Genomic DNA, 13,224 nt, shown 5'->3' with positions numbered 1-13,224 from the left:
TACAATGACGAACAAATAACAAGATTACAACTCAACTAAGGATGTACATAAACTCATTAAGAAACTGATCCTTAGTGGAGTTGTCTTCTTGTTCTTGACACACCGGTGACTTCAATGCCGGATGAATACTTTTGTTTCTTGAGAGAATATCACTGAATGCACGAAGAATGGTGTGTCTTGCACTTGGTTGTTTTATCACAAAAGTTAGCACAATGGATAATGATGTCAACTCTTGGTGTACGCTTCTTCCCAATGAGAAGTGAACGATGTACTGTCTGCACAGCCACTTCTGGGCAGTTACGTTCCAGCTGGATAGTGGACTCTGTACTTCTGTCAGGACACACCAACGGACCAGGTCCTAGTTGTGTTCCTCTTCCGTGACAGTTGCTAGATGGTCACTTTCTTCTGCTACGTTCCAGCTTTGTATTTGACTTGTACTTCTGTCAGAGAACCCAAGGGGAGCAGGTCCCTGTTGTATTTCTCTTTATATGATTTCACACAGTCACTGACTTGTGCTTGTGTCGGAGAACCCTGAGGGACCAGGTCACCAGGTCCCTATTGTATTCCTCCTTGTGGTCGTTCATCCATTTGCTGATTTTCAGACTTCGACCAGGTCACATGAAATGTATACCCTGTGGGCTAGGTTCTCTATCTGGTTCTTCATGACAAGTTTGTTAGATCATCAAAACATAAGAAGCATAATGCCAAGATATTGAAAACCCATCAATTTCCCCCTTTTCGATGATGAGAAACTTAGGCATGTACAGTATTTGTTTAGAGCAAAAATAACCAGATGAGATGCCAGAACTACACAAAGTTCCCCCTTAATCTCAGATCTCACTCCTTTGTGATATTCCCTTACTTATACACAAAGCATATTACCCCCACCCACACAATACACTATGATACCATTTTTTCCTTTTTGGCATCATTAAAAAGAACATGTAATAAGCATAAAGAAGTCCAACACAGCTAGCTCATACCACATATGTACACACAACATGACAAAAAAGAGAAGCCAGAGGAAATCAGTAATGTACAGGCAAAGAAAGGGGAGCTGTTTTATTAATGTTTATATTGGACTGAGCAAGTCAGGAAAAGTAATGGCTAAGTTCAACATTCCATCACACAAAAAGCAAACAAAACTGAAACAGCAGCCATAAGATTTTGGAGCAAGAAATAGATGGACACTAAGAGGAACCCAGGGGACACTAGAGGAAGGAGGCTTGGAGGAAGAGACAGCAATGGTTTTGAGAACCAAGTCCAGTCGAGCATTTGCAGACAGTTGTTCTTCAAGTAATTGAGCCCGAAGTCTATCATTTTCCTTTATCGATCGTGCTACTTCCTCATTGACAGAATCAGGTCCTTTAGCTGCTTGACTGAGCTGAGTTTCTAGTATGGCATTTCGAGCCCTCAGCCTTTTTATTTCCTCAGAAGCTACATTTTGAGCATTGATCAACTGAGAAATGGTCGAGATGCTTCCACCAACTCTTTATATACATTCACATTCTTCTAGAGTGGTCTTAGAGAAGGTCTGCTTGCGTGTGCCCACTCTGGGATTCCCCAAGGGGACCTTATAGAATCTAAATACCTGAGTGAGGAGAAATCCATAAGGTAATCCATGATTTCCACCCTTAAAATTTGCCACCTTCTGCATATGATCTATCATGATTGCTGGCAAATTGATTGGGACAAACTCATCAAGCGCTTCCATTAGGACCATATCCGATTTTGTAGCAATAGAGCGCCTCTCAGAGCAGGGTAAAAGTACTTTATTGACCAATTCAAAGAGAAGTTGGTACTCAAGAAGCAATACCTTCTTATGCATCTATTCCCCCTATTGAATAGCTTGCTCTTTCATGATAGCTCTCCGAAAGTTTACTCCACAGACACCCTTAACTGAGGACATACCTTCATATGGAATTCTGAGAACCTTTCCCAACATTGAAGCATCAAGTACAATGTCTACTCCATTTACGAGCGCACAGATGTGATCCCCCTCAACAGTGAAAAGAGATGCATAGAAAGTTTGTACTACATCTTCGTACACCAGAGGCATACTCCCTTTAAACAAGTGTTCTCATTGTTGAAATTTCACAATCTCCTGGATTTGTCTCATGCCTGCCATCTCCGAAATTGCTGGATCAAATGTATGACCCCACAACACTTTCTGAGTTCTTAATCTTTGCTGCCAAAGACCACCATAACAGGTCATGGACTTTATTGAACCAGGTTCTTTAACAGTTTCCCTTTTTCGTTTGCTAGGCCCTTCGGTAAACTTTCCTTTCCAGCTTGCTATCCCCACGGTATGGTCCTCAGACCCGGCTAGCTCAGTTTGACTCCGTTTAGATATGTTGTTGTTCTTTATGGATGACCCTTTCTATTCCTCAACAGTTTCATCGGAGGCCTTTTCCATAGACTTTTGAACTGTCATAGATTGTTGTACTAAGGAACCAGGTTCCCTAGAAGCATCTTTATCTATCCGGTTTACTGACACACTCTTGATGAAATCCCTTGGATTCATTTTCCTCTTTTTCCTTATCTTGACACTCCTCTTACTTTTCTGCAATGAGGATTCAGAACTCTCTTGTTGCAGTGACCTGATAGTGGGTAGCTTGGAGGAAGACTCTAAAAGCCTGGAGTGAACAGGAGGTGCAGGAGTGAGTTTACATGGAAGAGAATCAGGTTCATCAGAAGGCTTTTCTGAGAATATCTCATGAGCCAAGGACTCGAGGAGTGATGTGGTTCTTACATCTCCTAGGAATGGAATTTCTTCCCCTGGTACTCAGACGAGAAATATGCTCCTTCATTCATCTGACTTTCAGCAGCTATAACCATGATGTTATGTGTTGCTTCCTTTTCTGGTAACTCCTTGAGAGTCACTAAGTCCAACATGGAGAAGTTCAGATACTGGTCAGGATCATCCTCAGGGGCTTCTGACACTTGAGGAGTAAAACCTCCTGTGTGTTCTTTGATGAGATCATAGGATTGACTAGACATAGGGTTCTCAAAATGATGGTAAACAGGGTTTATCATAAATGGAAAAATTTTAGGAGTGGAGGAGGAGCCAGGAGTGGGTAAGGTGGTAGAAGGCGTTAAATAGTGACACTCTGGGGATGATTTCAGGGATAATAACGAAGTGGGAGCGGTGTTAATGGTGGGAGAATGAGACGATTGTTCGATCTCCATTAGATGAGTACTTAGTAGACGAGTAGAGAGATGAGGAGAAGATCCTAGCTATACAAAGGAGATGAAGGTTCATGACTTGCCGTGAGAGAGAAAGAAAGTTTTATTGGAAGAAGGGCTAATGATGAGTGGAGAGCAAAATAGGTTTTGAATAGTTCTAAAAACGGCGGTAGGTTTGTGGGGAAGTGTTACCGTGCAGAGGGGATGAAAGGATTTGAAAGACAAGACATGACACGTAGACGTTGAAAAGTCGGATGATGTGGCAGTTGAGTTAATTTTGTGAAACAAAATTTTATTTTTATTTTTTGTTTTGAGAGGGCATGTAGAGTTAAGCACATTACTACTAACCGGAGGTACAGGAACCTTATGCCAGAACAATTTTTTGAAAAAGGTTTTATCAGCTCCTCTCTCGCAGTTCATAATTGTACCTTTAGCTTCTATGATCGTCATGCGTGTTTACCCACAACGGTATTGATGTGAGTTAGGCTTGGTCAGAAAACACTTTAGCTACCTTTACCCGGTGTTGTCATACATAGCCAACTGATGGAGGATCAGGTTCTTCATTAGACTTTTGTGACCCCATCTTCACCTTGATTGATCCAGAATATTCTCTACTCGAGGCTTTGATGCAGATATTTGGAATTTGGTCTTCTGTTCTACAATACTTTCCACAGATCAGTCCCTTCTTCATATTGACCATCAGAAGATGATCTCACCCTTCAATGTGCTTGATCCTCTTATTTTTGAAATTCTTCTTCAGTTGTTGATGAGGCCATTGAGTTCTACTTCATTGTCTCCCAAAGGATGAGGCATGAATTATGACAAGTGAACCGTTCCAAATGTGTTTTCCTTTTCCATAAAAAAACCTGCATAGTGAACATCATCATACCCAACAAGATTAAAAGTACTGTCACCTGAGGGGTAACACAGGACCAGGTCCTGAGTTCCTCTAAGGTATTTCAAACTTTTTGTGGGCAGCCTTCAAGTAGGATTCCTACAGACTTATACTTTCGATTCTATTCTGGAGTGGAGATACATAAGGAAAAGAAAAAAAATTGCATCTTTATCTAACTCTAGAATAAAAGAGAGTGATTGACTTGTCACGCAGATGGGAGCCTTTGGTTTTCCAATTTGAGACAGAAGTTTGATTGAAGAGGGAGATGTGGAGGTTAATTTGATTTTCCCACACTTTGTGTTCTGCTGCTTGTGCAGTGCCATGAGCTGCATCTTCACTTCAGCTTTAGTGGTAGTAGATGATGTACCAGGTTCTTTGTGAGACGTGGAGGATGATGTTGCGTTGTCTTTCACCAGTCTCCTTCATCTTACTCATTTTATCATCCTCCCTATTTGAAGCCTCAGATATTTCCCAGAGACAGGGTTGGTTCATCATATTGATCATCACCGTTTCTTTCTTGGCAAGGGAAAGTGTCTTGTTAAATACCTCATGAGCACCTTCTACCATTTAGTGTGCCCTTTGTTGGAGATTTTGTGGCCTTATTTTGTGGATTGTACCCTAGAAGGATTCCTTCGCTCGTCTTTTTGCATTGAGCTTCCCAAGCTGATCCTTCCTGTTGTCGAGAACATGGCATTTTCCTCCATTTGGCAGCTCATGGTGGGTTTTGATTCAGGAGGGACCTGATCCGACACCTGTTCTCCACGTAGAAATCAGTATTTACTGCTTTTGCCCAGAATTTCTTGGTGATTCCATAGTCGATGAGCATTGTCTATGTAGTATTTTCCAATTCCGTTCTTTCTTTCAGTAATACCATTTTGCTGTGGAGTCCTTGAGTGTTGAGAAATTGTGTGTGATCCTTTCTTCCCCCTCCTCCTTTATTTTGTGAACTCATGTCCAGGTGATATTTGAGTTTGGCAGACCATGAACCAGGTCTTGCTGAGTTAATTTATTCGGAGGTGAGAAGTTTGCATATAACAATCCTTCATGCCATGGTTGCGACTTCATTTATCTCATACCACCAGCTTGTGGAGATTCATAATTAGTTGGAGTGGATGTTCTTATTTCCTTTGTCTACTAAGACCACTTGGCAATTTATCAGATTGGTTACTACACTTTTTAGGCCATTCACATAGTGCATGTTCCCACTTGAGTGCCAAAACAACCTTTCTACCTTTTCATTCACTGAGAATGTACCCTTTACTTCCTTCTTAAGGATACATTCCATTCATGCAGGGCTTTCAGTGAGAAGAGATTCATGATGTTTTTAGCTGCATGCTTTAAGCATCCACTGTCCATAGTCCATCGCAGTCTGTTTCTTCTCACTGCTCCCTGCTCATGCAAATCAAGGGTTAGATTTAGGAACCCAAACTAGTTTGGGTCCCTTGTTATGATAAAATGGATGAATGAGGGATTTCTTAGTTCATGTAGGCAACATCCGCTTTTTGTGAATGGTACCTGGTCCTTTGTTAGTAGTCACTCCATCAGTAAACACTTTGTTTTTCTGAGCAGACTGAACCCTGGCCTAGCAATTTTCTTTAAAATGCCCATTGTTCCCACAGTGGGTACATAGCTAGTTATCAGGTACAGTGACATACTTGTTGTGCGGGTTGTAGGGAGTTTTCTCCCTTTGGAACCCGATGCCCTGCTTGTTCCCACTATTGTTGAGATACATGGCAGTGACAACATCTGAGGACCAGGTCCACTTTAGAGATTTCTCAAGATCATTTCTTACTTTCTCCAATTTAGCTTGAAGTTGTTGATTCCTCTCGAGTTCATTGCAGAGACTGGTTTTCAAAACAATTAACTCCTTTTAAAGCATGATGTGTGTCTCACTCGCTACTTCCTTTCCTTTCCCAAGACTTACATTCCTATATTCTCTATTGAGTCTCTCAATGGTTTCCTCTAGATCAGTGCATATTACTAACATGTCATCCTTTTCTTCTTCAGTAGATGCAACTTTTTCTTCTAAGGTGTGTTTCTTATTGTTAAGTCCTTCTATTCTTTTAGATCAACAACTACTACCATCAGAACATCTCTCTCATTTTCCACACTAGTTATTCTTTCATTCAAGACTTCCTTTTCTTTTTCAAGATTAGTTATGGTCTCATTTAAGTCCACTACACAGACCACTAGATCATCTATAGATTTCTCGGCCTCTCCTAGTTCTATGGTCAGGATCTCCTTATTGTTTATAAGGCTATAATAGGCATCAATTAGGACATTAGATAAAGACCTTAGCTTCTTAGAAAAATAGGATTTTAGATTTCTCTGAACATCCCTAAAGTTTACCTCATCGTCTTCATCTTCTTCATCTTCTTCTTCATCATCATCATCATCATCATCTGACTGAGCCATCAACGTGAACAGTGAATCGTACTTCGTTGCTTCAGTTTCCACTACCATCATGGAACTGTTTTCTGCATCTGATTCCCTTTCGGATTCACTCGAGGAGTCTCCCCAATCAGCAAGAGCATGCTTAACAATATTGTCTGCAGCATTTTTTCGATTGAATCTTTTATCTGGAACCAGGTTCCTTTTTCCTGCTTTGTCAGGATTTTGCTTGTATTGCTCATGTTTTGCGAGTGGGCATTCTTTGACGAAATGCCTTGACTTTCCACATCTGTGACAGAGATCGTTGTTCCTTATTTTACTTGAACTTTCCCACTTTGGTATACCACCATTTCTTCGAACCATCTTTTGAAATAGCTTAGTAAGATAGGCCATGTCACTATCTTCATCACTTAAACCACTACTTTCAGCCTTAAGCACCATGTTCTTTTCCTTTTTGGGCTCTCTTCTTTCACTTTCTTTCTTTCTTTTCATCTCGTATGTCTTCAGATTACCAATCAACTCATCTATAGTCAGAGTCTGTAGATCTTTAGCTTCAGTGATGGCATTTACCTTACTTTCCCAAGACCTAGGTAGAACATTGAGGATTTTCCGTACAAGCTTGTTTCTGGGAATGACATCTCCAATTGAGTGAAGCTCATTTATGATGGAGGTGAATCTGGTGTGCATATTTTGTATGGATTCTTCATCCTTCATCCTGAAAAGCTCATATTCAGTGGTGAGCATGTCGATCTTGGATTGTTTGACCTGAGTAGTTCCTTGTTTGTAAAGCTTCCCATATTTCTTTGGCAGTATCACAAGCTGATACTCTGTTGTAATCATCAGTTCCTATGTCATACATCAAGATTTTCTTGGCATGATAGTTCTTTTCTACAGCTTTTTTGTCAATATCGTTGTACTCTTTTCTCCCTTTGGGCACCATTGGTCCTGTTTCTTCAAGCTTCTTCATGGGAACATATGGACAATCACAAATGATGTCCCACAGTTCTGAATCTTCTGCCATCATAAAATCATGCATCCGGGTCTTCCACCAGCCATAATATTGACCATTGAATCTAGGAGGTCTATGGGTTGATTGTCATTCTTCAAAGTTTGGTGGAGCAGCCATTGAGATCCTTCCTAAGTGTTAGTCTGATAGGAGAAACCTGCTCTGATACCAATTGTTAGTTTATATGAGTCCACCAAACTATAGAGTACCTGGTCCTCTATAAGATGATATTTAAAATGCAGTAAAGACTGAAAGTAAAGAAGGCAAGAGATTTTGTACGTAGAAAAATCCCATACAAGGGGATCAAAAAACCACGACCTACTCATGTAGGCTTTTAACTCTACTAACTTGCAATCTCCCTATTACAAGCCACTTTGCAAAAACCCTATTGCAAAGACTTCAAACTAACTTGCGATGCAACCACCACAAGCCACTCTATAACTATCCTAGTTACGAAGGCTTTAAACTTATGGCTATTCCTAGTCACAACATAAACTCAGAAGTTTACGAATTTTGGTTTGTTCCTAAGACAACGCTTCTAAGAAAGCAAACTAGGAATTACAATGACGAACAAATAACAAGATTACAACTCAACTACGGATGTACATAAACTCATTAAGAAACTGATCCTTAGTGGAGTTGTATTCTTGTTCTTGACACACCAGTGACTTCAATGTCGGATGAATACTTTTGTTTCTTAAGAGAATATCACTGAATGCACGAAGAATGGTGTGTCTTGCACCAGGTTATTTTATCACCAAAGTTAGCACAATGGATAGTGATGGCAACTCTTGGTGTACGCTTCTTCCCAATGAGAAGTGACTGTTGTATTGCCTGCACAACCACTTCTGGGCAGTTGTGTTCCAGCTGGATAGTGGACTCTGTACTTATGTCAGGACACACTAACGGACCAGGTCCTAGTTGTGTTCCTCTTCTGTGACAGTTGTTAGATGGTCACTTTCTTCTGCTATGTTCTAGCTGTGTATTTGACTTGTACTTCTGTCAGAGAACCCAAAGGGAGCAGGTCCCTGTTGTGTTTCTCTTTATATTGATTTCGTATAGTCACGGACTTGTGCTTGTGTCGGAGAACCCTAAGGGACCAGGTCACCAGGTCCCTTTTGTGTTCCTCCTTGTGGTCATTCATCCATTTGCTGATTTTCAGACTTCGACTAGGTCACATGAAATGTATACCCTGTGGGCCAGGTTCTCTATCTGGTTTTTCATGACAAGTTTGTTAGATCATTAAAACATAAAAAGCATAATGCCAAGACATTGAAAACCCATCAGATATACTGTGCAACAGTATCCTCTCCTTATTCCTCATAGCTTTCCGAAAGATTCTTGCCCATTCAACTAGTCAAGGAATTACATTAGTTTGAGAAAACTGATCTAGCCGACTAGTTAGCTGCACGTGGAAACTGGAAAGATTGATCTTGTGAGTGAATACCGTGAGCAAATTTGTGAAATTGCTATAGCATAATCTGCTAAGATAACTTACACTAAAAACTTATTATCTTCAAAGCATGGATGGTTCTCATGCGTTGTTTGACCACTCAACTAAAAATTAATAATTGCAGAAGTGCACTAATGGCCCACCAACATATTCAACCTTTTAGTTTCTGATGCAAAAATGCTCTTCAATGATTGTCTAATTGCAAAAGTAATGGTGAGAACGTTCTTTACAATCATATAGTTTTAACAAAAAAGAAATACACAAACAAAAAAAAGAGTCGTTAAAGAGAGAGAGAGAGCTCTTCTGGCATCGAAGATGAAAACAATCGACGGAGACACTGATGGCGAGAGTAGGTGAAGAAGACCCTGAGCTGGGTTTTATTTTAGAGGTCGTTTGGTATAGTGTATTATAGAAAATAATGCATGCGTTAGCTTTGTGTATTAGTAATATTTTGTTTGGTACACTTTTTCAATTTATGTATAACTAATACAAGCATTAGTTATACACTCTACTTGGTATTATTCTATGTATAACTAATGCATAAAAATTATGGTATTAGTAATACCAAGGGTATTAATACATGCATTAGCATGATTAAAGACAAAATTGTCCTTAAAGTCCTTTAAAGCTAAAAAATAATAAGGGTATTTTTGTAAACAACTAATTTATTTAAAAGTTGTGCAATGCATTTTAATTTTTAATACAACATACCAAACAGTATATAAAAAATAATCTCTGTATAACTAATGCTTGCATTACTAACCCATACATTACTAATCTTTGCATTACTAATACACCATATTCAACATTATTCTTATACACCCTACCAAACGACCCCTTACTGTGCTATGTTCATTGCACTAGGAAAGGAACCGTTAGTTTTGTGCATCTGTTTGGGTTTGGTGTTAACAGAGACTAAAGGTGCTCAACTTATATAAACTTAAGGGACAATAAGTGCTCAAGATAATATATAAAAGACAAATTTAAACCTACCCTCAAACATAAGGGACAATTTTGACTAAAAACTCACAACAACAACAACAACAACAACAACAAACTCAGTATGATCCCAACAGGTGGGGTATGGGTAGGGTAATCTGTATGTAGACCTTACCCCTACCTAATGCAAGTAGAGAGCCTGTTTCCAATAGACCCTCGGCTCAAGAAGGGTAAGAATAAGAGGAAAGCAAGGAAGGAAGAAAGAAGAAAGAGAAAAGAAAAAGAGAGAGATAAAGGATAAGTAGTACCGAATAATAGCAATAGGGAATACAATACCTGAGACAAACAAAACCACATAACGTAATACAAATCTAAGAATATGAAGGGACATACATGCTACTAAGACTATCGGTGAACAACTAAAAACTATCCACTAACCTTCTACCTTAATCATCGACCTCCACACCCTCCTATTAATGGTCATGTCCTTAGTGAGCTGAAGCAGCGCCATGTCTTGTCTAATTACCTCTCCCCAGTACTTCTCAGGCCTATCTCGACCTCTTCTCAAACTCTCCATGGCCAACCTCTCACACCTCCTGACAGGAGCATCAATGCTTCTCCTCTTAACATGTCCGAACCATCTCAGCCTTGACTCCCGCATCTTGTCCTCCACGGGGGCTACTCCCACTCTGTCCCGGATAGCTTCATTCTTAATCCTATATCTCCTGGTACATCCACACATCCATCTCAATATCCTCATCTCTGCTACTTTCATCTTCTGCACATGGGAGTTCTTGACTGGCCAACAGTTAGCCCCATACAGCATAGTCGGTCGAGCCACCACTCTATAAAACTTACCCTTAAGTCTTGGCGGTACATTCTTATCACATAAAACACCGGAAGCGAGCCTCCACTTCATCTTTACCGCTCTGATGCGATGTGATACATCTTCGTCAATCTCCCCGTTACCCTGGATAATAGACCCGAGATACTTAAAACTCGCTCTCGTGGGGATAACTTGAGCATCAAGCTTTACCTCTACGCCTGCTTCATGGGTCCCCTCACTGAATCTGCACTCTAAGTATTCTGTCTTGGTTCTACTCAGTTTGAATCCTTTAGACTTCAAGGTTTGTCTCAAAACCTCCAACATCGCATTAACTCTGCTTCGCGTCTCGTCAATCAACACTATATTATCGACAAATAGCATGCACCAAGGCACCTCCCCTTGGATGTGTCGCGACAGTACATCCATGGACAAGGCAAATAGAAATGGGCTAAGAGCCGATCCCTGGTGCAACCTCATCACCACAAGGAAATGCTCTGAGTCACCACCCACAATCTTCACCCGAGTCTTAGCATCATCATACATATTCTTAATCATCCTAATGTACGCTACCGGAATGCCTCTAACCTCCAAACACCTCCACAGGACCTCCCTGGGGACTTTATCATACATTTTCTCAAGGTCAGTAAATACCATATGCAAGTCCTTCTTCCTCTCCCTGTACTACTCCACTAATCTCCTTACCAGATGAATTGCTTCTGTAGTCGAATGCCCCGCCATGAATCCAAACTGATTCTCGGAAATAGACACGCACCTCCTCACCTTGGCCTCCACCACCCTCTCCCAAACCTTCATAGTGTGACTCAACAACTTGATACCCTTATAATTGTTGCAATTTTAGATATCACCATTGTTCTTGTAAAACGGAACCATCGTACTCCACCTCTATTCTTCATGCATCTTTTTCATCTTAAAAATAACATTAAAAAGCCTAATGAGCCACTCCAAATCTGCTCGCCCCGTGCTCTTCCAGAATTCTATCGGGATTTCGTCTGGTCCCGTCACTCTGCCCCTACACATCTTACGCATTGCCCCTTCCACCTCATCTACCGTAATCCGCCTACAGGACCCAAAATCATGCCGACTCTCAGAGTGCTCCAACTCACCCAGCACAATGCATCTATCCCCCTCCTCGTTCAACAGTTTATGGAAGTATGTTTGTCATCTTCTCATAATAAGTGTCTCGTCCATCAATACTTTGCCATCCTCATTCTTTATGCACTTGACTTGGTCTAAGTCGTGGGATTTCCTCTCCATTACCTTGGCCAACCAGTACAACTTCTTATCCCTGCCTTTGCTCCCGAGCTCCTCGTACAAACGAGCAAACGACACATTCTTAGTCGTCGTAACTGCTAACTTTGCCTTTTTCTTTGCCTTTCTATAACACTCCTGATAAGTCCTTTTTCCTCCTCATTTGTACTATCCACTAGCTTCAAATAAGCAATTTTCTTAGCTTCCACTTTACCTTAAACCTCTCCATTCTACCACCAGTTCCTTTAATGACCCCTAGGAGAGCCCTTCGTGACCCCTAAGACCTCTCTAGAAGCTACCCTAATGCAATTCGCAGTCGTGAACCATATACTAGACGTGTCCCCCTACTTATCCAAACCCTCATAGCCAACAACTTCTCCCCTAACTCCTGAGCTTTGTCCTTGGTCAAGTTACCCCACTTGATCTTAGGTTGCATGCCCCCCGCCCTCTTCCTCATACTTCTATTGATCTCCAGGTTCATAACTAGGAGCCTATGTAGGGTCGTGAGGTGCTCACTAGGGATGACCTTGCAGTCACTGCACAGACCTTTATCGCATTTCCTACAGAGAAGATAATCAATCTGAGTCTTGCCTATTGAATTCTGGAAAGTGACCAGGTTCTCTTCCCTCTTCGAAAAACTCGAGTTAGCTATAACCAAATCAAAAGCTCTAGAAAAATCCAATAGTGAATTCCCTCCCTCATTCCTATCCCCAAAACTGAACCCACCATGCACATCATCATAACTCCTAGCACTAGCCCCAATATGTCCATTGAAATCTCCATCAATGAACAACTTCTATGTGTGCGGAATACTACGCACCATCTCGTCCAAATCCTCCCAGAATTTCTTCTTGACTTCCTGGTCCAAACCTAACTTAGGAGTGTATGCATTAATCACATTTACAATAAACCCACCAACTATCAGCTTGATACTCATCAACCTATCATTTACCCTCCTAACCTCGGCCACGAGCTTACTGAGGTCCCTATCAACTAAAATACCTACCTCATTCTTACCCCCAGCCCTTCCTGAGTACCATAGTTTAAACCTATCTACATCTCGTGCCCTAGTACCCTTTCATCTAGTCTCCTGAACACACATTATGTTGATTTTCCTCTTCTGAGTAATCTTACCTAACTCTATAGACTTTCCTGTCAACGTCCCAATGTTCCAAGACCCAACTCTCAGCCTAGAGGCTTTCTTACCCCTCTTCCCACCCCTGGACCCCACCCTCAGCCTCACCCGAGTACATGACCTC

The sequence above is a fragment of the Nicotiana tabacum genome, chromosome 22, assembly GCF_000715075.1.
Source record: "Nicotiana tabacum cultivar K326 chromosome 22, ASM71507v2, whole genome shotgun sequence".
NCBI classification, from domain to species: Eukaryota; Viridiplantae; Streptophyta; class Magnoliopsida; order Solanales; family Solanaceae; genus Nicotiana; species Nicotiana tabacum.
Note: the sequence above shows the minus strand (reverse complement) of the source record.